Source organism: Cygnus atratus, chromosome 6, assembly GCF_013377495.2.
Source record: "Cygnus atratus isolate AKBS03 ecotype Queensland, Australia chromosome 6, CAtr_DNAZoo_HiC_assembly, whole genome shotgun sequence".
Classification (NCBI taxonomy): Eukaryota; Metazoa; Chordata; class Aves; order Anseriformes; family Anatidae; genus Cygnus; species Cygnus atratus.
Window position 1 is genome coordinate 5171951 of NC_066367.1, and position 23446 is coordinate 5195396.

General features: G+C 38.9%; 1 protein-coding gene across 1 annotated transcript in view; it reads left to right on the top strand.

The window, feature by feature from the left end:
• The first annotated feature begins 4138 nt into the window (after positions 1-4138).
• The window catches only part of CALCRL (calcitonin receptor like receptor), a 59714-nt gene continuing 40406 nt past the window's right edge, over positions 4139-23446 (top strand). Inside the window, exon 1 of the mRNA XM_035569360.2 lies at positions 4139-5492. The gene's annotated coding sequence lies outside the window, so the exon portion shown is untranslated. The remainder of the gene's footprint in view (positions 5493-23446) is intronic.

Below are 23446 nucleotides of genomic sequence, written 5' to 3' on the forward strand. Positions count from 1 at the left end.
GTCAGTTCTTCACAAAACTAATTTGGTGCAAGTGTCATTACCTACTACGTTCAATTCCAGCTTGATGCCTTCCAGTTCTAGTGCATTGTTTTTATTGACCTTACTCTCCAGGTATCCTCTGTACTCCATAGGCTAGGAGTCTAGTCTGTAGTTGTGAGATGTACCACACAGGAGCAGAGCAGGAGGTTAAATACTTGGGCCAGCCAGCATTTGTCATTGCAGATAAGTGGAAAGCCTGTGGTTTAAACTGCTCCTAGGCCTTTCCACCTGAATTAGCACAGTACTGCACGTTGCCTCCTAAAGCAGAAGCTGCTTGAGGCATGCTAGGTACAGGAGGTGGAAGCCTTATCAGTGTGCTGAACACCCCATTAATGCCACAGTTACCCTGTTTCTGCATTGACTCTGGCATGTGTCTGCCTGGCTAAGAATGCAGGTAAGTTCACAGGTGTCTGCACCTTTGCTTGTATAAACTTTATGATGAAGGCAGTAAATACATCTAATCTTCCAGTCTTAGTCATTAAAATTTCCTGCGGACTGCTGGTATTACAATTTAAGTAATCACTAGATAGCGTGATGTACTTAGGAGTGGAGACAGAGCTGAATTTGATGCGACTGCTTCTCCAGCAGCTTAGGGAATCAGTAAGGATATTGTACGTGTATGGTTTCAGATTAAAGCAAAAGAGAGAGTGCCAAGTGCTGCTGGATATTTGGATATCACATTTACAACAGCCTCCTCCTGTCACTGGTCTCTGGCAGAGAGGCAGGGCTATCCTAAACACCACATCCTCTTACAAAGATATGTGGTATTCCCTAGCATGATTTTGAGGTATTTGAGCATGATTTGCATTAAACTAAAACCTCTTTTAGAGCTTTAATGTGAAAGAGAATGAAACTTGTTTTTTTAGCAGCAGGAGTGCAACATTCAGATAATCCACTATTTATTTGAATTTGCATTATTGGCAGCATTTCTTCTTTATAGAGAAAGTGTTTTTTCTCAGCATCAAGCCCAAATAGAGATGGCTGAGCAGAACTTTTTCTCACGAACTGTCCTCTGCCCAGCTTCAGTGGCTGTGACTGCAGCTGTAAACCTCGCATTGGTTTTAGATGAGATGGGACTCTGAGCCTTGTAGGGTTTAGGAGGAAGGGGAAGAGGGTTGCCCATAGTGTCTCTTAAAGCAGCCCACCAAAAAGACTAACAATTATTAGGGTTTGGTTTTATGAGATTATAACCTAGAATGATGATCTTTCTTAAAGAGAATATTCTGAATGAGACAGTAGATATGCCCCATCCTTGGAAGTGCTCAAAACCAGGCTGGATGGGGCTTTAAGCAACCTGGTCTAGTGGAAGGTGTCCCTGCCCATGGCAGAGGGGTTGAGCTAGATGGTCCCTTCCAACCCAAACCATTTTATGATTTAAGATATCGGTACATATAAAAGAATGGATGCATTTGTTTCAATACATATTGCCATTTGTACATAAATCATCCTTTCTGTCCCTGCAGAAACCTGGCTGTGTGGCTGCTTCCCAATTCTAAGTCTCCTGCTTGCAGAGCTCTCCTGCAGACTAACAGGTTCTCCTCGCTGAGCATGCTCTGTTGCTCTGTGCAGTCTTTTCTTCCAGAACTGCTGTAGCTAGGAGAGGACTAACAGGTACTCCCCCATGCTCTCTTACCCTGTAGTTACACAGTAGTAAGAAACTTCGCGTGCATTCATTTTTTAGTAACAGAGATTAAACAAATGATTAGTTGGGGAAACTCTTCTGTCGTTGCTGAGACAGAAAAAGACTACAAAGTTATGGCATCTCAGCATAAATCAACTCTACTAACCAAGAAACCATTACAAAGAGATTTATCTTTTAGACTTATTATGTAGAGTTCAGTGAGGAAAAAACAACAACAAACAAGCAAACAAACAAAAACTGGCATGTTATAGACAATAAAACAACAACAACATCAAACTGATTAGATTATAATCAGAAGTTTGGTGGAGGTACTGGGTTTGGCCACCATACCAGTTATCCATCTCAGTCTGTTATCTTGTTTTTGTATAGCTCTAAAATGCATTGAATTAGTTTTTCATGTTAAAAGGCCAAACTGAAGTGTGATCTGATTTGCATCTTCATTAACTCCACAAGAAATTATTTTTGTATCCTTCTCATTCATTCAGTTCTTGTCATTCTTGTATCTTTAATACCTGCAGAACAACCACATGCAAGAATATCAAAAAGATCTGTGCATTTCTCAAAGACAGGTCAAGGATGAATGGAGTAGGGGAACAGCTGGGCACAAGGAAAAGATAGGGAATTAGATGTCAGAATGGTGAAGACGTTAGACTATAAAGCTATGCTAACAAGTTACCAGTGACTATATGCATTTCCAGTCAACTAGAGTCCCTTCACCCAGTCATTTCATTCCAGATTCTGCCCTCGTTGCTTTGGAGGAAATACGCACATTGCCATGAAATTTCTCCAACATTGTATGACGGGAGCCAACAAGCCAATGAAGTTACAGAGATTTGATGAATTTCCATGTATCACCTGGTGTGTGCCCTGGGTCCATTCTGGTGATGAAACAATATGTCTTTGAGAAATAATCTAAAGTCTTTTGACTCATCCTTTTTTCCTCCCATTTTTTATGGGCATGCCTTTTTTTTTTTTTTAACCTTTGTTACGTAAGTCCTGTCCCTTCCTTTTCTTTTCTTTCCATTTCCATTTAAACCAGAATTTCTCCTCATATCTCCAATCCAACTCCTTTTTCAAAACTGTTAACATTTATTTAGAGTTTGGGAGTCTTCATCCTTCTAGAATCTACCTTTGGAACATTTTCATGTGGATATAAGGATGATGTTTCATCACTGCCCTCTTTTAGCAGTATCTGCTGAGAAAGAATCCTGTTTGAATATATAATATGGGTATTAAGTGTTTAAATATGAACTCTAGTATTTTATTCATGGGCAATATATGACCAAGCGTCAGAAGTTTCTTCGGTTTTGTTTATCCCATGGTCTCCTTGAACCCATGGCACCGACACGTCGGAATTTGCTCACCAAGGTTTTTTTCACGGGACGCTCATCATCCACCGCCTGTGCGAGAGGTGGGCAAGGCGGCGTGTCCCGGGGCAGCCTCGCGTCTGGAGAAGATGCTCGGAGGATGCGTTTAGATGCGGGTCCACGGCAGGGAAGAGGAAAGGAGAGGCGAGGCGATGCGGGCGGCAAGGTCTGGCAGGAGCAGCCCGGCCGCTGCGCTCCAGGTGGCAGCACCGCGCCGCCAGGGGGCGCCGCTCCTCAGTCCTCGGGCAGGTGCGGGGCTGCACGGCCCGGAGCTCCCCGGGCGGAGAGGGGCCTGGCCGGGAGGAAAAAGTGGGAAAAACACCGCCTGGCCTTGCAGCCCCTCCGTCAGCCACAGAGAGACCTCCCTCACTAGCGCAGCGCTGCAGAGAGGGGTTCTCAGCCCATCAGGAGTTGTCCCATTATAAGCAAAACTATATTTATCCCTCAGCTTCTGAGATAGATCAAAACTCGTGGTAACAGGTGGAATTAGTATTTTATCTTTTTTCTTCGCAAGGTTTTAAGCTTTGGTTAAAGCACAGTCTGTTGTGTTCATTTAGATCCCTTTTGAATGGCTCTCGCCCACGCTGTCGATAAGCAGGGGAGCTGGTACGGGTGTCATTTACATGCCTTTCAGCCAGAAAAAGGGGGAGCTGAGGCAGTGTGGGGGCCTCCCGCGTCTTTGAAGTTCAAATTGCACCAGCTGAGATGTCTCAAATACCTGTTGAGTAGGAGTAAGAAAGTTCCAGTGATAGCTAAATAAGTAGAATATAAGAATTTTGAAGTTAAAAAAAACAACAACAAAAGCCCACACAACTCCACTGAACTTGACATGCCAAATCAAACATGACCTATGTAATAAATCTCTCCAGTTAATTCAGATGTTGAGCCTGTCTTGCACATGTGTGCTTAGCTGACATATATGGATCATTTTCTAGGCTATAGTGTATAGTGTACTATATTGCAATCTCTTGCCCAGACCTAAACGGTCTAAAATACTGCAGTCAGGCTCACTTCTGATGAGATTCCACTGCCTGAATTTCATCATTGTTCAGAATCAGATCTAATCCCCATCTAATTTCTGTTTACATTGCTTAGGGAGTTAGAGTGCCAGTTCTTAGTTCTTCACTGATTATAAAACTCAAACATTCTCCCATTGAAGTATGGTCCTAGAAGCACCAACATTCACGTGCCAAATGAGTATTAAAGTCATATGCCTGCTCTTATAGTGATCCTAGATTGTGATTTCACCATTCATACTGTCTGGTTGGGTTTTGGTTGGGTTTTTGGCCGCTTTTATCTTTGGAGAAAGGATTTTCAATGGCCAAACAAGTTCCCTCACCCAGTTCACATTCTATGAATGTTTCTGCTGGTAAGACAATGGATTGACAACACGTAGCGAGAAGCAAGCAGAAATACTTCAGCTTGTTTCATGAGCAAATTAAACGGTTATCATTTTGATGAGCACTTACAAAACCATTACATCTGGAGACATGTCCCATACAGATTCCTACTGTTAGAGGTGTTTCTAGTTAGTATTTGAGCTTACTGCTCCATAAACCTGCATTTGTCCAGCACAGCATGCCATGTGTGCACAGCAACTGTATTGATTTGGAGAGCACACCTTCTGTCTGTAGCACAGGTACCAGCTGTGCAAAGAGCAGGTAATAAATGCCGTCAGGGAAACACTTTTAGGTCGTGATGTGAACTTCTTGAAGCCAGTGTAAGGATTGTCACCAATGCTGCTTTGTCCTCAGTTGTGGCAGTTTTTAAAGCAGGCAGCTGGTACCTGATGCCGTGAGATCAGGGGCATTTCAAAACGCAGTTGGGACTTCTGTGCAGCATTCCCCTTCCTGCTGCCTTTTCTCCACCCCCGATACTTCAAGGGTTTATTTACCTACGCATAACATTTCCCTTGGGTATAAAACGAAGCGGTACTTTCAAATTTAAGCAAGTGCCTAACTTCAGCTCGATTCTGAGCCGCAGCACAGCTTTGGGTGTGGAAGCGTGCCTCCGTGCGGCTTCTCAGCCCTGCCAGCTGGGCAGGAGCAGCCCCTCTCCTTGTGGCGGAGAGGGGCTTAGCTCTTACCCTGCGCACTGCCCCGGAGGGGCTGAATCCCACCTCCTGATTCTGCCACCCTTCCCACCGCTTCAGCATCCCCGCCGCAGCTCCTCGCCTTGCCGGGGCCGTGCCGTCGGAGCCGGAGAAGCCGAGGCGAGGCGGGCTGCGGGCGGGGTCTGGCTGATGTAACAGGAAGCCCCGCTGGCTGCCTGCCGCCGCTCCCCGCTCTCCGTCCCCAGCTGAGCCGCTCTTGCTGCTGCCCGAGCAGCGCCGCGCTCCGCTGAGCGCCACTGCCCCGCAGCCAGCGGCAACAGCGAGCTGCCAGCCGCGGGGAGAAGAGACGAGCGGAGGCAAAGCCAGCCAGAGCCCATCGGAGTTGAGCCTGGTGAGTACGCAGCGAAACGGTCCCGGTTTTTTACCTAAAACCGTTTTTTTTTTTTTTTTTTTTTTTTTTTTTTTTTTTTTTTTTTTCTTCTGTGCCGACCCAAGGGATCCGGGTTTAGCTCTGTTGCGTGCTTTTCCCTGGGGTCTGCGGGGAGAAAGGGGTAGGAGGAAAAGCCACCTTCATTTGTAAGTGCTGCGCTGGTTTTGGAAGTAGTGGTGCTTTATAGATCCTCGAGGAAGTGATCAATGGTAAAGAGGGAGAAAGAGAGATAAAAATACCCTAATCAGCACTTAAAGGATTCTGCCTAAAACCGTAATATTAGCTAACCAAATTTCTGTCGTTGCATCTGGAGAGAATTAGAGACATATGGGTTTGAAAAGGGTCCATGAGACTAATTCAATACAACTGGAGCTCTTTCAAGAGAGGACGAATTAGGTGATAAACTTGTTTAAATTTTCTTACTGAACATTCCTTTAATCTTATTGACATTATTATACCGGAAAGAGATAATATTTGAGTTAATTCATAATTAGGTTTTGCGTTGTGATTACATGACTGAAAAGATGAAGCTCCTGTTTTGTCTGGACTTCCTATTTGCTTGAGAAAAAGTTAGCTTGACTTTAGTGCTTGTGCGTGTGCCGGGGTCTTACTGATGAGATTTTTCCCACATGCACCAAACTGATTTATTGAGGGGTGGCTGTCTACTATTTCATTGCCTTGAGAAACTATTGGCCGGGGGGGAAGAGTGTGGTTCTGTGCTTTCCAGTACAGAGTTAAGAGGGTCATGCCACTTCTTCATCTTTCCAAAGCTGATGCAGTACCGTCATTTTTTACAAGTCCGGTTGTGTTATTGTGATGATCCCTTTTGCTATATGTAGTCATTTGCCTGTCTGTGTAAGCAATGGATCTGCGGAATCAGGGAATCTTATTTCTGAAAGATAGTTAAGACACAATGTAAGTTTTAAATCACACTTGGATTTGATCTGCAGTGATTCATTTAGTCATCCGTATATTTCTATAGGGGCTGAGATTGAAATAAAAATAGCTGAGGTTTTGTTGCTCTCTACCTTAAAGAGTCATGCCAAATATGTTGGGGCCAGATTTTGCTCCTACAGTTGTGCCAATGACAAGTCTTTCCAGTCATATTGTGCATCCTGGGGATCTTGTCATTCATTTACAGTAATAATGCATACAACAATTTAAAGCTGTTCAGACTGGTAATGTGCTAAAAGCCTGATTGTTGTGCTCTGAGGTCCTTTCAGTGGGTTGAAGGAAGACACACTAGTTCTGGATAAATGTGAATGAGACCAGATTTGAATCCGTGTGTTTCCTTTCAAAATACATGTGCTGGTACACTGTCTGAAATGCTCAACTAAAAGTAATTATCGGTGTTTCCATGGTATTTACTTCTGCAATCTACGTATACTGTCAATGACTTTGCTGCATCAAATCTCAAAATCTTTACCTAGCTTCAAAAATCTTCAGCACCAAAGGCGCTTGGTGGTACTGAATCAAACAAGATGGCACTTGAAGAAAAAAATGTTCATCTTGTTTTAATGATCGGTGCAGTAGGAACTATGGTCTTCAGAAGTATTTCAGCTAGATGATTAAAATTCTTGTCTTATGCTCTTCTCAAGTAACTGGTTTAGGTTTTGGTGGCGCTGCCTACGTGTGAAGTGTTAGACGTGTATGTATTCTGATGCCAGAATCCAAGTATTTGCAGACAAAGCAAAGACAATGACAGGGTGATGATGTTGAACAGTTCGACTGCATGTTTTAGCGTACAAAACTGAGTACCTGAATATATAGCTTGGTTTGCAAGTTCACGAGTTGCATTATGTCTGTCCTGTTCAAATGTTGCTGTACTCTGAATTCCTGATCAGCTGGAGTCTTGCTCTGCATTAAGAAATGTAATGTTTGTCCCTTCGAATAGACTTTTCCTGATACAGGCACAATTGTTGAAATCCTGACCCGCTGAGAGCCAGTGGGAATTTTTCCACTGACTGTCAAAGGGCAGGATATTCCTCAATGTGGGTATTTTTATTGAAGGAATTATTTTGTGTGGTTACAGACATTATCCATCCAGTAACTGACGTACTGTGATCTATTGGCAGCTGTGTTTTTGATAACTTCCATCATTTTTGAATGCTCAATCTGTAAAACACAAATCTTCACATCTTGTTCTTGGTGATTAGTGACTTACCTGGCTAAATAACAGGGTCTACTCAAGGAGAGCAGTATCGTTCTGTGGGCTATCTGAGTACTGTGATCCAGCTTTAGACAAGGATACAGGTAAGAACAAAACCAAGGGAAAAAAAGCGCTGATACATTTCTTTTGCCACTAATATAATTACTTAGTTCTGTATTCTGTGCATTCCAGTAAATCGGCTTCTCCCAACAGCACTTCTAGCATGTGCAAGAGCTGGGTAGGACTGGGCCATCAAGGGTCTATGAAATCACACAGATAAAGGATTCAAACCAGTTCAGTCATTTGGAAGGAACTATTGCTATCAATATGTTTTTAATAATAAAATGTACACAGTGATACTTGAGAAGTATATATCTAATCACTCCTTTGGTCAGTACTCGTCATAGCATTAGCTATTATGAAGGAAACTGGTGGAATTTCTCCAGTGAGAGGTCCGAGTCTGAAGTTAGGAAACAAAATAGAATTTCTCTTTAAGAAGTTGTTCCCATCTGTTCCCAACATGTTTACAGTGTTCTTGATCTGCTAGCAAAACTCCTTCTGTGCTTCTGATCAGCAGCCACTCCAACAGAGCACGTCCGCAGTACGGGCACTACTGCAGTGTTAGGGCACTCTCTGTTGTGAAGGCGTCTGTAGCTCTGTCATTGGGTTTCAGATATCGGAGTTGCCTCAGCTGAGCTTTACACTCACTTAGTTGCTCATGTAACTGTTGTAGCAAATTGTCAGAACTCTGGAGTTTACTATATCCTTATATTAATTTTTTATGTAAGTATGTGCAATATATCTATCTTGTGCCGATTTTTTTTCTTAATGTGCCAGCTAAAGAGGGAACATGCATGTTTTGAAAGAGACTTAGAAAGTAAGTCTTAAACCTTATTCTTCGTTTAGAAAGCTGTGAATCATGTCAGCTTTTTAAATTGAACACATTTGAATGTTGTTTTAATATTTAGAAGAAAAAGGAGAAAGCAAGCCTTTTTTTTTTTTTTCATTTTTTGTACTCACGTTGGCAATGCTAGTGTGTTGACAATATCAGCATAAAAATTAAAAGACATTCAGTGTAATGCATTGCACAAAGAGCAGCAGAAATTAGCCTGTTACTTAGTTTCAGGGAGAATTCCCCAGCCAGTGCAGTACAATGCAAGGTCTTTTTAATATGTTTATTTCCATTATTTTCTTTCAGCAGCATTTTTTCTATTTGTTCTATTTTAGAACCAAGACAAAACTGGAAGGCTAAATTTTAGCATTTTCATTCAGTTTTGTTTTCACTATTATCTCTCATGCATGTCTGCTTTGGTCTCCCAAGCTTGTTTATACTGTTTACATTTTCCCAGCAAAGTCATTCTTTTTCTGCCCTAGTTCTGTGCAAACACTTTCAATCATTGCTGCAGCCTATGCTGTCCAAAAGAGCAGAAATGATTTATTTAGAGTTGCTTTTCCTTGGAAAGATGCATTTGAAATCCATTTAAACAAATGTAATGCATTAAAAAAAGACTTTCCATGAGAGTAGCGCTGTATTCACTACAAGAAAAGGAAAACGGATTTTTTACTTGTATAACTTTGTATGTTTCTCGGATGCTGTTACCTTTTAATATAGCATAGATGTCACCCAAGGCTTTTGGGCAGTTTTGGCTACTATAAAGCTTTAGATGACAATTAGCATACTACTTGGATTAAAAAAAAAAAAAAAAGTCAGTGTTGTATTTCTGGACTTATGCCTGGAGCATGCAGCCCTTTTTTAAAGAAAAAAAAAAATTAATCCCAAACAAAACTAGTGACAGAGTTTTGTTTAATGAAACCCATACCAGTCACTGTGACTTCCCATGTAATGCCAAAGACAAGGAACTACACACTGTGATTAGTGAATTTTATTTTTATTTTTTTCAAAGCTACTACTTCAAATACTGTGGTATACCATCAACTGCATTTAGGTGGAAGATAAAATTTTTAGGAACTAAAAAGGTATTGCTTTCAACATATTCTTTGATAATTCTGCGTTTGAAAAGTGTACACCCTTGATGCTTGGATGGGCATAAGGTGTCACTCTTTACATTGTACCTCAGGTTTTTGTCTCCTATATTAGAGTGGTAAAATCTTAGAAATTCATTTGTATACATTTTGTTTTATTTTTAGAGTGACAATGCTGGTAGAGTTTCATTAAAGTAAAGCAAAAGATGTACTGAACAGATACTTGTTCTACACAAACTTATGTGTTTTAGGCTTTAGTTGTTGTGTTTTTTTTTTTTCTTTCTTATTAATATTATCAGAAATGCATATAGTTTGTTTCCCCGTGTTGTTGTGCTCTGTAGTCCTTCCTAAATAGAAATGAAGAATATATATGCATCAGGCATGAATAAGAGCTTTAGATATCATACTGCTTTCCTCTATTGTTGCATTTATTTATTTATTTACTGTCCTAAATGTAGCAAAAAAGTGACTTTATACATTTTTTTTAAATTTTAACAAAAGGACATGGTTTTGCACAGATTATCCTTAAATGTTCTGTATAATGGGGAGATCTGCCCTTTTGTTTCTGTTAGTGAAATCCAGCAGGTGTCACTCTGGGGATTAAGTAAGGAATATTTCACAAGCAGATATAAACTTGTTTGGGAGATGACATACTGAATTTAAAAGCATTTATTCCAGTATATTTTTCCAGGATATTTTTTTTTTTTGCCCATGCCATTTTCATTTTTCAATATATTTTCTAAATTACATTATTTAACATGTGTATTAATCTTTCTGAGTATCTGTTTGAACTTGCACAATGAAACATTAGTTCAGTGAGAAGTTGTACTCATAGGTGTCAAATTTGAAGCACGAAGAACTGGGAATTGGTTGAACATTGCCTTTATGATAGTAAAAATTGCTTTTTCATCTTCTCTGGGAATCAAAATTATTCTTTTTGTCAGTGGAAATTCTAGTTGCACAAGTAACATGTTTATTTATTAAAGCAGTCCGCATATTGGTTTTTATTTAAATTCAAAAATTGATATTATGGGGTGGTTAATTATACAGAGTTTCATAGTAATCATATTTGGAGAAGAGAAACATTTTCACAGTGCACCAAGTTGCTAGTATAGGAAAGCCAAAGATGTATTTTTTGTAATGAAAATCAGGGTTTATTTGTTGATTCCACAAAGTGTTCCTCTAGAAAGCAGAATAACGTGTTTATTGCATTTTTGTGGACTTTAACAGAAGTGCATAACTCAGTAGTCTGTGGAGTCCATATTGTATGGAATAGGAACATAATTGTTATGAACTTGTGGGTTTCTAGAGGGAATCCTTGCTTATTTCCTGTACTGTGTTAATGCCTTCTTGTACTGAGACAAATACCTCAGCAGGCAGCTTTGGAAGGCGATGCACGTCTCTTTTCAACTAGAAAGAACTTGGATTTCATAAATACATGCATGTATACATGCATACATACATACATGTGTATATATATGCATAGTGCAATATATATATTTTACGCTTTTTTTAAAAAATAAAAAATCAGTTATAGGACTTATAACCTCAGGCCTCTTTAAACAATTCGGTTTCCTTTCTCTCACTTCTTTCTCCTGTTTAAGCCCCCATCCTGTTCCGTTTTTTATTCTATTCCACTTCCTTTCCTGTGATGACTCTGAATGAGTCACTTTGCCAGTCATTAAGAATGTGGCTTGACAATATTTCCAACAGCTTATCCTACATTGGCTCATGCAGATGAAATTAACCTCTGCCCTATCCTTCCTTTCAAAGAGAAATGTCTGTCTTCATGCATCTAGTTTCTTGGAAGGGGAAGGTGGGGGTGAGAACCCTTTCCATAAATGACTGTGTATTGAAATTCATAGTCCTGTTCCTTGAAAAGCTGTTCTTAAGAACAACAGATGTGTGTGCTATAGCTGACTAGCAAGATTGATAACCTTTTTTTAAATTGATTTAGTATTCTGTAGGGAAAAAGTCAGTTTAAACAAGTTCAGGAAAGCCAAAATTAAGGCTCTTTCCTGATGGCTGTCCAACTGCTCTCTGCATGGACGCTACTCTGCATTCTCTATTTTTTTAATAAATTGTGTTGTTTATTGCATCATAATACATTGAAGGCCACCATGATCGTGCTTTTTTGTATGTGGCTAGCAGCAATCGGAAAAACCACATACTTAACACTAAGTGGGTACTTAGACACTGAGCTAAATTGTAGCCTTTCTTGTGGTTACTTGAATGCCAGTGCAGTTGGGTTTTGGGGGGTAATTGCATTTTTTTTCACCCCCTGGTGGTATTTTGTTTTTGTTGTGTTTTTTGTTTGTTTGTTTTTTAATTCTGTTTTGGAAGGAGTGTGTAAAGAAGCTTTTTTTTTTCAAGTTTTCTAATCAGTTAGTTGTATCTGTGCATCAGGAAATAAAAATCTTTGTGGTGAAAACAAACAAGGAAAAGTGTAGTCCTAGAGAAGAGTAACTTTGGAAACCAATGAGTGCATGAAAGTAGGAACTCCCAGCAAGTTAAATGCTGCTATTGCAGTGTTCTGATTGCCCACAGAGCTGCCAAATCTGCAGTAGCTGGAAGATCAAACAATTCTGTCTGGAGTACAATTAATGGTATTCATTTATATTCATTTAAATTCATACTCAATTTCTCATACTGGAAATGCTTAATTTCTGACTAAAGAAGGTGGTTTGAGCAGTCTTCGGATCTTGACAGTGTTGTTCTTAAAGTGACTGCAGAGATCACAGTCCTGTCTTACAGGAGCCTTATGTCGTCCCCTGCATTCTGGATGCACCATCTGAGCATTTGCAGGGTTCCTAGGAAACTACGTAGAAAAACATAATTCAGATGTTTTTAACCTTTTAACGTGAACCATTGTGGCAGCTGCTGGGCTTGCACCTTTCCCTGCTCCCCCCCTCCAAATATTTCAGAAGAGATTGTAAAAATCACGTTTCTTCTGTAGAGCAGATCCCTCTTCTAAAAACTATGCGTGCAATCCAAGGGCAGAATTCAGCCTATGTAGTTTAACTGGGCACTTTTTTATTTAGAGCTACAGAGATAACATGGTCTGCTGACATGCTAAGCTTTTCTCAGAGTCACATTACAGCCCATGAAGGACATGGCAGTATTTCAGGGTTTGGAAGGATGGCAAAATTCTTGCACCATCTCTGTGGGGGCACTGGGGCACCAGAGCATGTCAATGTACGCTGCCTTCTGTAAGATTAAGTGTACACAGTCAGGGGGAAGTCAGCACCAAAATAACCCAGATAGATAGCTGATTTTAGGGCTCAGTTGCAATAAGCTCTCTAAACCTGACTAGACAAGGGGAGAAGAGATACTTTTGAAATGTGTTTTATCCACTGAAGACAAAATGGCATGATAGACAGTTACCTGTGGTAACTCAGCCTCCTCAGGGAATGTACATTTGCCAAACCAAAATGTTCAAAAACAGCATGGAGGATTGGCTTAAGAAGTCCCACAGAAGTTTTTATTTTCTATTCTTTTTACAATTTCTTTAGCCTGTTTCCTGGATTTCCAAGCTTTTATAATAAGCTCCTATAATCTTACACATTCATAGCTTTGAAACAGAACAGTTGTCCAGCTCTGAAGCCTAAGATTCTCAACCTTCCTTGAGCACTAATTAACAGTAAAATAATAAAATCTCACAGCAAGGGAGATAAAATGATGGAAGGAAAGAAAATTGCACTCACGCACAAATATATCTGAATTAATCGGAATGTGGTTCCCGTAGGAAAGTAAACTGTGAACAAATCAGTAAATGGAATGATATTATCTTCAGTGTGACCTCCTACCTGCAGAGAGAAAGCTGAGCCAGGTGTCCACGACTTTTCTTTATCTACATTGTCATTTGGAAAAACTAAAAGATTCCTTCAGATGGTGAGAAATCTGTTTGCAGTTACATGTATGACAGGAATTAGCAGTAGGATTGCTAAATTAACTGTCTATTCGTTATTTTAATTTGGCACCAAAAGCAGGAGTACAGTACATGAGAGAGTTAAGATGCCAGTAACTGTTGTGGTAAGCTAGCTCCTAGTTTTTCACACAGTGAAGGTGAAACATCCAGTTGCCACATATAGAGGACTCTTACTATCACATCTCTTCTTCATCTATGTAAGGGAAGGAATCTTCCTATTTTTGCTACTGTGCTGGTTTTGTTGTTTTGTAAGGCTCCATATCTAGCTAACAGACCATTCAAAACTTGTCTCAGTTTGCCAGGGTCTTTTTCTCACCTCAGTTATGGGCTGTGACTTGTGCACGTGCGATTCAACATTACTTTGGTTCCTTTGCTGCCATGCATCCGCAATTAAAAAAAATTGCTGAATGAGAGTAATAGAGGGGAACAATGGACTATTACAGGATGTTCAAGACAGGGTCATTACAGTGTATTTTCTTGCTCAATCCTGTTATGAGCAAGCTTTGTATTTACCAGCTTGCTTCATTTGTCAGCACCGTATCATTAGTATGGTAAGGCTACAAACTGCCCATATTCTAAGTTCAATTTGATGAAATAAAATTTTATCTAATACCTCTGTAGAAAGTGGCTTTTCAATGTTCATAATAAGTGTATATACATGGCAAGTATTCAGTATTTATTTGTCATCATTAGTAATGACAAGTAGGGTGGATAAAGTAATAAGAAGAGCCAGGAAATGCTTCACTATCAAATGGCAACTTAGTTCTAGTGTATTTAGCAAAATGAAGTTGCAGAAGCTTATGATGGGCTGTTGAATTTAAAAGTCCAGAAAATCTTTTAAAAACAAATGTTTTGCTTTTGAAGTTTGAAAACAGCTCATTTACAGTACTGTTTTTTTGACATATAGAGGATTTTTCAGTCATTTTCAACATTTGGTATCCATAGGGTTAGTCTGTTGTAAAAGGTGAAGGTAAGAAGTAGCAACTATAGGACCTTTCAAGCAACTGTGGATGGTTTATGTCATGTGTAATTAAATTCACACTTCTCCAACTGAAGGACACCCACAAATGGTCACAGTTGCAAATATTTAAAGAAAGTGTCAAGCTAATGTGAAATAAGGAGATCAAGTGAGAGGATTCAGTCAAATCTGGGAGGACACAAAATTGGAATTGGGATCCAGGGATTAGTAGAGTAGATTAGTAACCAGTCCACAGGGATTTGGGATGCTGATGAAAACTGCATGTTTTCAGCATTGTATGAGAATGTCTTAGTCTTTAATCAAGACGTGTCTTTTTCTTAGATGTGAAAATGGTTTTTGGAATAAACACAGCCTAATTTGGAATAGCTGTGTAATAGAGTCTATGGAATGGAAAACTAAGGGTACTGTAGGTCAAGTTTTGAGGTTAGCAGAACTGTGAAGGGAAGTCTGTCTGGCAGCAAAATTTCTTACAGCAAATCTCAGTGCTGCCTTCTCTTGCACAGACCCTTTCTGCATGCAAGGACAAGGGGGTGGAAGAATCAGCCACTACATGAATATCTATATGAGTCTGGTTCTTGCAGAATAAGAGACATATTAACTGATGTGAAGTGTCAGTGGATGAGATTTGAATTAATGCTACACATCAGAAGCTTTTCCAAACTGGACAGCTTTTGTCCAGCTGGACAAATGGCTCACTGGAAGTATTAGAGACGAACTGTTTTCCTTCGGCTCTCTGGCTCCATTTGGATTTTGAATATTCGGTCCTTCAAAATCCTTCAAGTCACAAGTAGAATACTTATACAGTTCCATGTACTTAGTGGAACTATATGGGTGAGATGCAGAGCACAAAAAAAGAAAAGGCCTAGGGCTTGTAGTCATCAGCAATTTGAAGGGAGTCATAGATAGGGGGGGGGAAAAAAAAAAAAAGCTAGTGACTGGCAAGAAAGCTTCAAAGAGAAAGTGTGTGTGGAAGAAAATGTCTGCTGGCCTCTGGGTCCATGGTACCACTAATTTTGAAAGGTGAGCCATAGTGGGTACTCAGTAATTTCTTCCTACACCCAATGTTATTATCTGTTTAACAAAGAATATGAATATATCACTTGGCAGAGGAAGGAGAATGTGCATTACTTAATGTAAAAATGAAACAACCAATTAATGCTAATTAACAATATTTCAGTGACAGCACAGTAGTTAATGTGTTTCTCCTGAAAATAATCCTACATGCCTGTAAGCAAGCAGTATTTTGAATAGAAATATCTCCAAGAAATGCACATGGACTTCCAGAATCTATTTGGGACTTTCTGAAAGGAACACTTAAATGCACTTAGAGCATTGAACATGTGAAAAGGATTACATATATGTTGTTTGCTTGCTATTTTTCTTTCTGGGTTTTCTTAGACAGTGACCAGTTGCAAGAACACTAGATTAATTAGGTCTATGTCATCTCACTAAGAAAGGGACCACAAAAGTGGTTTGCTTTCCCTGCGGGGTTCCTCATTGTTGAAAATCTCTCTCTTGACTTGTTCCCCAAAACAGAGAGATGGAAACAGCTATCACCTTCCTACTAGGCTGCTAGCTCATGCTGTAACAACCTGGGATCTAGAAATCACTGAGTCATACCAAGGTGACCAAGGGGACAGTGTTCATTGTGTCATAGATATCAGAGTTACATGATTTCAGTGGAGATACAAGGAATGTACTTCCACAGAGAGTAACATTCAGAAAATATAAAAAACGTTGGCCTTCTTATCAAAAGTGATTTAAAAAAAAAAAAGTGATTGAAGAGTCATCAGAAATTTTCTGGCAATGATTGTTTGTTTTCAGATTGGTTCTACTTTTGGAGATTAGTTTTATACATAACATGGAAAAGGCTTTTATATACAATTATGTTTACTGTTTCAGTTATTTTAAATAATAATAATAATAATAAAAATAATAGTGGCCTAGATTGTAAGCATACTCAAGTAGAGTATGAATGATTTCCAGTCCCACAGAGGGGGATGAACCTCAGCTTGTCACAGAGGGACGGTTGTTTCCTGATATTGGGAACTTGGTTAACAACTTCCAGTGTTTGAAGGTGCCACGGGTCATACAGATTCTGTGTGTTTGCAGCCTTTGGACTTAACAGGAAGGTCACCAAGTTATCGGGCAACTGCTGTCTGTTTGAAGAGATTCAAATGCCTTTCCTGCCCTGCTGTTGGGGTGCCTCAGCTTTCAGAGAGAAAACAGTGCTACCCCTGTAAGTTTGCCACTATTCAGACCTTGTCTTCTAGCTAAAAACAGTAAAAGAGAAGTTAAACTTCACTTTTATTTCATTCTCATTTCCTTTGTTTTCCATTTGATTCCATAGGCTTTGTTTTCATCTAGCATAGTCTCTGTGGAGCAAGTAAATACGTCTTCGCTCTATTTTTTTTCCTTTTTCTGTGCTCTGAGAGTGTTAGACTGCTGCCTTTCCAAAGGCAGCATCCCCAAATCTTTATAATAAGGATTCTCACTTACCTGCAACTCTCTGAAAAAACTTACTGTGTTTTCCACCCATAACGTGAAAGTATATATTGTAATAGATCATAGAGTAATCCTTCTCCACCAAACCTATATGGCCAGTGCAAAGGGTGGTTAAGCCAGAAACCACCTTCTTCCAGTAGATTTTTTGATTTACTTTATCCTGATTGCATGACAGCATGGTTATCAGAAGACCTATTTCCAGGTTGCATGCCTTTTGAAGAACTACAAGGGACAGATCTGGAAATGTTAGTTATGTGGTCAACTGCAGGGATGTAACTACCTCTTTTTCTGTAGCCAGCCTTGAGGGATAATTAATACAAAATTGGGTGGTTTTGTTTTGTTTCATTCAAAATGTAGCAAGCATATTATCATTGTTACTGTTAGAAGATCCCTTTTCATAGCATTTCAATGAATTAACATTTTTTTTCTTGTTTTGTTTAAGAAAGGTAATCTTTGCAACAACATCCTGTTTTATTTACCAGTCATATCTGTAAGCTGCAGGAATCCTGTGTGTGATATCACAACACAGTGCTCAAGAAAGGGGACAAAAATCCTTGATGTTTATTAGAAAACCACTTGGTAATAAAACAAGTAGAAACAAGACTACTGCGAGGTGTGGTTTATTGTAAATAACATCAACAAATATGTTTTCAAAACTAGAAAGTGATTCAGATGAAATCAGTCTTCTCTTGCCTTCTCCAAAACCCGAGCTGTACCCTATTGCACATTGGTGAGGAACAGGGAAAGAGAATTGTATTGCTGATCACTCTTTGAAGTTCACACGCCTGTGCAGTTCCTACTCTTTTGCTGGAGTTGGAATCAAAGAACAAAAATATTATGGAAAAAGGCTGCTCTTGCATTATTTCTGGCAGGCTTATAACCTGGGAGTATCTAAAATATCATGAGAAAGCATGTTCTCACGAGATTCCTGTCCAAATTTCCAGACCCACAAATCTGGAACATTATCCAAAAAAAGTGGATACAACTGTATAGTTACAGCAGAACTTGTGGTTGGGGTTTGGGGTTTTTGGTGTTTTTGTATGTGTGGTGTTTTTTTCTCTTTCCCAGTACTTCCCTTGTCACTTTCTTCTTTCATAATTTTAGCCGTTTCTTATTCTTTCCCTCTTGTCTTCTCAATAAAATAGCTATGCAAGAATTTCCTTTGTCTCTTTCTCATGTTCATGTTTTTAATAAGCAATTGATCATTCTCTGTTCTAATAAAAATAGGTGTCATTTTTGATGAGCAACACTCTGTTAATTTCACGTGAAGTTTGGCAGCATTGCAGTCCACTTGCAGAATGAACTCTCTCTTCATATTTATTTTCTCTGAATCACTACTGAAGGTTGACCCAAGTTAGTGGGTAGCTACTGTTTAAGAAAAGATTTTTTTCTGTGCTTAGTTTCAGGTAGATTTAATACTGAATTTGCATGTTATAAATATATCAAATTCTCTTTGCTAACAAGTCTTTGCTAAGTTTTAATGTTTCATCGTTTTAGACAATCAACTACTTTGCTCAAATATTACTGTAGAAGTATAATACATGCAGAAATAACGTTAGAAAATCCCAGTATGAATGTAGTGCCCACCATGAGCTAACAGCTATTTTGCTAGATGGTGTAGGTGATGCAGTTGTCAGTGTTACTGCTGTGTTAGTATTCATCAGTAATTAACTCTATTGGTTAAACAAGAGCACTCAGAGACCATGTTATCATTCTAGCAGAACCCTGCCAAGCAGCTGGTGCTATTTCTTGTTTTTGTTTTCAAGGAAGTAGGATTGAGCTTGCTGGAACAGTTTCTCATCTCTCACTGATAAAAATCAGTAAACTTTAATCATTGAAAGAACAACACTTTTGACACAGAAAATATATGTTCTGCAATGCTAAGTCCTATTAATAGTTCATTCATTCTATAATAGGCAAATTAGTAAGATAAGTACGGTATAAATTTTATTTATGACGTTAGCATCTGTAGTCTCCTAAAATACAGTCTGATGATTACTTATGCTTAGATCAATTTGTTTTTTAGGATGAAAAATTATTTCCCAGTGTGATGAATATGAGGGGGGAAAAAAAATGGTCAGCATGACTTGCGACAAAAAATGTATGAGTGCTGTTTTATAATTTATCTTCACTTAGCTATATGTATTTTCGTGGGCAAAGTGTACTTCTGTAGCACCTATGTGCTGTTGCAGCTGCTCCAAGGAACTATTTGCATATCGGAGTAATGTTCCCCAAATTCCTCTGTTAGGTGAAAGACTTATGAAAGTATATTCACTATATTCACTGTGAGTAAGGAAGGGAATATCCAGCTCTTGGTAGATTGCTAGTGGTTTTTGCACTGTGCAGACCTGTTCTAACATTTTTGTGTCATCCTCAGTTCAGGAAACAATAATAAATTTTGTACAGAAATTGTAGTTATTAGATAAATTACTGTGCCCGTGTGTACCCTGTTAAGAATAGGGAGAAACCTTCTTGCTCTTGGAAAAACATTAACTATACAGAAGCCAACACAGCTTAGCCAGCTATGCTGTTACTTATTTGATGCACTTAATATGTTCATCAGTTCCTTGGGCTTGGGCTTCATACTTGGGCTTCAGCCTCAGCACCCTCCCATGCCACCTAGCATAATACAGAATCTTTCTGTCCACTTGATGTGCAGATTTGCTACAGTAAAAACAACATAATGAAAACCTTGTGCCTCCAAAATAAGTCATGTCAGAGAAGACTTGCTGCTAATGGTTTTTTCTTAGGGATCAGCTGGTTTAGGTATGTGCAATACATGGTTTATGTATTTGCAAGAAATTTGATTTTTATTTGGCTTTGCTCTTAATTTGTGAATCAGTTCCTGGCTATTGCACCAAAGTGAATAAGTAGCTTAGTTTTCACAAATTTTAGGTGTCAGATAACACTTACAACACAGGGACTAGAAATTTACTGGCTTAAACAGTTTCATAATGCTGATGGTCTTAGTATTCATACCATATATTCTATGTATATTAGTACAATGCAACTGTAGCTGTATCTTGAGAAATGCTATAAAACTGCCAAACATGCGAAGGCTCCAGTAGACTAAAGAAAATGTGCAAGTTTGTTTACACGTACTGGGACCGAGCTTCCACCCTCACCTTTCCTCCAATCCTGATGATTTTTTTTTCTTAGGTTTTTAGAAGTTTGGCTCCATAATAAATTGCTCATAAGACCAATTAATGTTGTGTGGAAACAGATGTTTTTGATTTGCTAGCAGTGACATGTTGTTTTCAGGGATCGGAATATCACAGGGCTGTTCAATTTTTGTAACACGCCTCATGAGCTTTTCATTTATTTTAGATACTTAAAGCTGTTTCACAGGTATAATTAAGCTGGAACCTTTACACTCTAAATGGAGGATTTCTCGTTTTTAATTAGATCTAGGCCACTGAGCTTTAGTGTCCTTCTTTTGGCTTCTGTCCGTACCCTGCACACAGTGCTTGTTGAAACGGAAAAAGAAGTTTGCTTCACTTTAAGGAACTGAATTTATTTTTGCAATGTTTTGCAAAAAAGGGCAATTTATCCTTGATGGTCTCAGGAACTTACTTATTACTCTGAAGCTCACATACCTTTATCTGACTACAGATTTAGTTAACAATGATAGTATATTATTATCCAGACATTTGAAAAAGCCAGTGACTGAAAGCACTTGAAGGAAAGATCTTTTGTGTTTGTGCAAGCTATATTCTGGGCTATATAAAGTAACATAGTATTTTTTATAATTATCAGCTATTAACTGTGTTGACTTCCTTTTCCTCTTGGAATTAGCACAGAAAGGAAAGCATGTTTGTGTTTTGTTTAAAGCCTCGAACAACAACAGCTCCCTAACTTTATTTTTATATTTCTAAAGTTTACTTGATCATAAGTGACATAGGTCATCATGACAAAATGCATGTTTGCCAGCTAGGCAGTAAGCTTTTTAACACTCTACAGCTTTTGTCCTCCAAGAACAGTAATAAAACCTGTGTACAGTGACCATTTGGGTGTCTTGCGTTATTCAGGACAGGATAAGTTCTCACCAGCTACTCTAATCTTGCTCCTTTCTACACTAAGATGAGAATTAGACCAATTATGTCATCATTTAGTATTCTACATTTTAATCATCTTTGACACCCTCAGCATGGTAGTTACACTTCAAAGTCTGTTTTCCCTTGTGATGGCATTAAGGGCCAGTGGAGCATAGAGAAGAGTAAAAGAAATATAGTCAGAGTTTCTGTAGTGAAGAAGCTTTGCAAGGAAGAGTCATAATCGCACCCAGGTTTCTTCTGAGCCAAGAGAGCTGCCAACCCACAGAAGCACTTGAGGGGAGTAACAATGAAGAAATGACAACACTGAGCAGCGGATTCTGAATGTCTAATCAAGCTGGGAGGAGAGAAATAGCACAGGGAGAATCCTAAGTGTGTGAAGACTCACATTTGTAGTTGTCTCAACATGTCTTTCTTTGCAGTTAAATCATAAGACCCCAATCAAAATTAACTGTCTGATATACCAAAAATGACAGGACTTATAAACATGTTTTCACAGTTCTAAAGAGCTCTCAGCTCAGTTGAGGGGAAATAAATTGTTGAGTGTTAACACTTGCCTTTAGAAATCTCAGATTTTTATAACTTAAGTAGCTCATCTTTCTTACTTCCATAGTTTTTAGTAGAAATAAGAAATAATGTGCAAAACTAAGTTATTGAAGCATTGCAGCCCTTGCGATAAATGTAACTAATGCAGCAAAAACACATCTTTGAAGAACAAAATTCTCAAATCTATAGCTCAGATAAGTTTTCTGCAATAATTCCTTAGTTATCCCCATAGGATGTGGTAGCTGCAGCTAGAATGAAGAATCTAACAAACCTTAGGATATAGCAGCAAGTACGTCATAACCACTTCTGCCAAGAAACTAATCCAAATCCCACAGTGATCAGCTCCACCTATGTCACAGTCCTGTTGGAGGGAAAGGATGTTGCTTAGAAAAATGCACTTGAGCCATTTTATGATAGAAGACATTGATGATATATAGCTTCTTAATGAGGTTTTAATATAAATCAGGTGTTATTAAAAAAAATATTTTTGTCTTTAAGCCTAGAGCAGGTTATCATAAAGAAATTTTCATGTTATACTAGTAAGATGTGAAATGCAAGTGATATGGGAGTGATGTATGAAATAGTCTTTTTACAACCATGGTTATTTGTTTGTTCCCAAGGAATACATAAGAACTACACAGTAGGATTTTATAGAGGTCTACTACATACAGCTTAGCATCTTTCATAATAAAATACTATATAGTTAAACTACAATTATATGAAGGGTCCATAAGCACACAGAGCAGTAATGGATGATATTTGTAATACAATTCACACAGTTTTGGCTGTTGGAAGCTCCATTGTTAGGCTGCTGGCTGGGACTCAGGGTCTCTCTTACTGCTTTCAAAAAATATCTGCAGTCCTTCATTTCCAGCTGAACAGTCACCAGAGGTCCATGGAAGAGTCCTTGAGCAAAACTTCTTAAACCTTAGACAAAAATGTGAATGCTTCCTCTTTTTTTTTTTTTTTTTCTTCTTTCCCCCCTTAATGCTAGATCTACTTAGACCTTTTTGTGGTGAAAATATTTTATCTGAGAGAATTTCCAAATTGTTCAGGGGACTAACTGGATTTCCAGTCTGGTCTTATAACAGCAATGTATGCCACTTCTCCTTGAATATATATTTCTTCATCAAATATTGTCTCTACAAAAATCTATTTCTGTTGAGCTCTTTTAGGAAATGGAGAAGGGTGCTGGCCTACAGCTTTTATAAGATAATACCTTCAGAGCTGCCATTTTATGACTGGCAAAGCCCAGCAGTGTCATTTGCAATCCCAGAAGCAAGCTGCTAACCTCAACAGATAATGGTACTGCAGTAAAACTAATCATTGCTGCAAAAGGGTGCCGCCCTTTCCTCCACCTCCTCTCTGTACTTTAAGACTGCTTGAATTTGGTCACTTAAACTCTGGGAGGAGCTGTTTCCTGCAAAAGTGTCTCCATATTTCTGCATTTGGCAGTGTTTCTGGTATACAATGTTTTTTAAAAATAATAAGAATAAAAAAAGTCTATATAAACAGGATAAATTAAACAGCCTGCAGTACTCATCTACCCTAGTGATTGTTTTGGTAGATTACAGTTGCTGGAAAACTATACAAGTTGTTTCCAATGTTTCTTCAGCTGTCTTCTCGTTTCTTACAACTATGCCGTGATGATATTCCACCTTTTTGTTGGAATTTCACCCAAAATTTTCATAAGGCTTTTCTGGCCCTTGTTGAGGTTTCTCTGAAAATTTTGCTTACTGATTTGCCCCTTCGTTGCACTCCCTGGAGGTGATC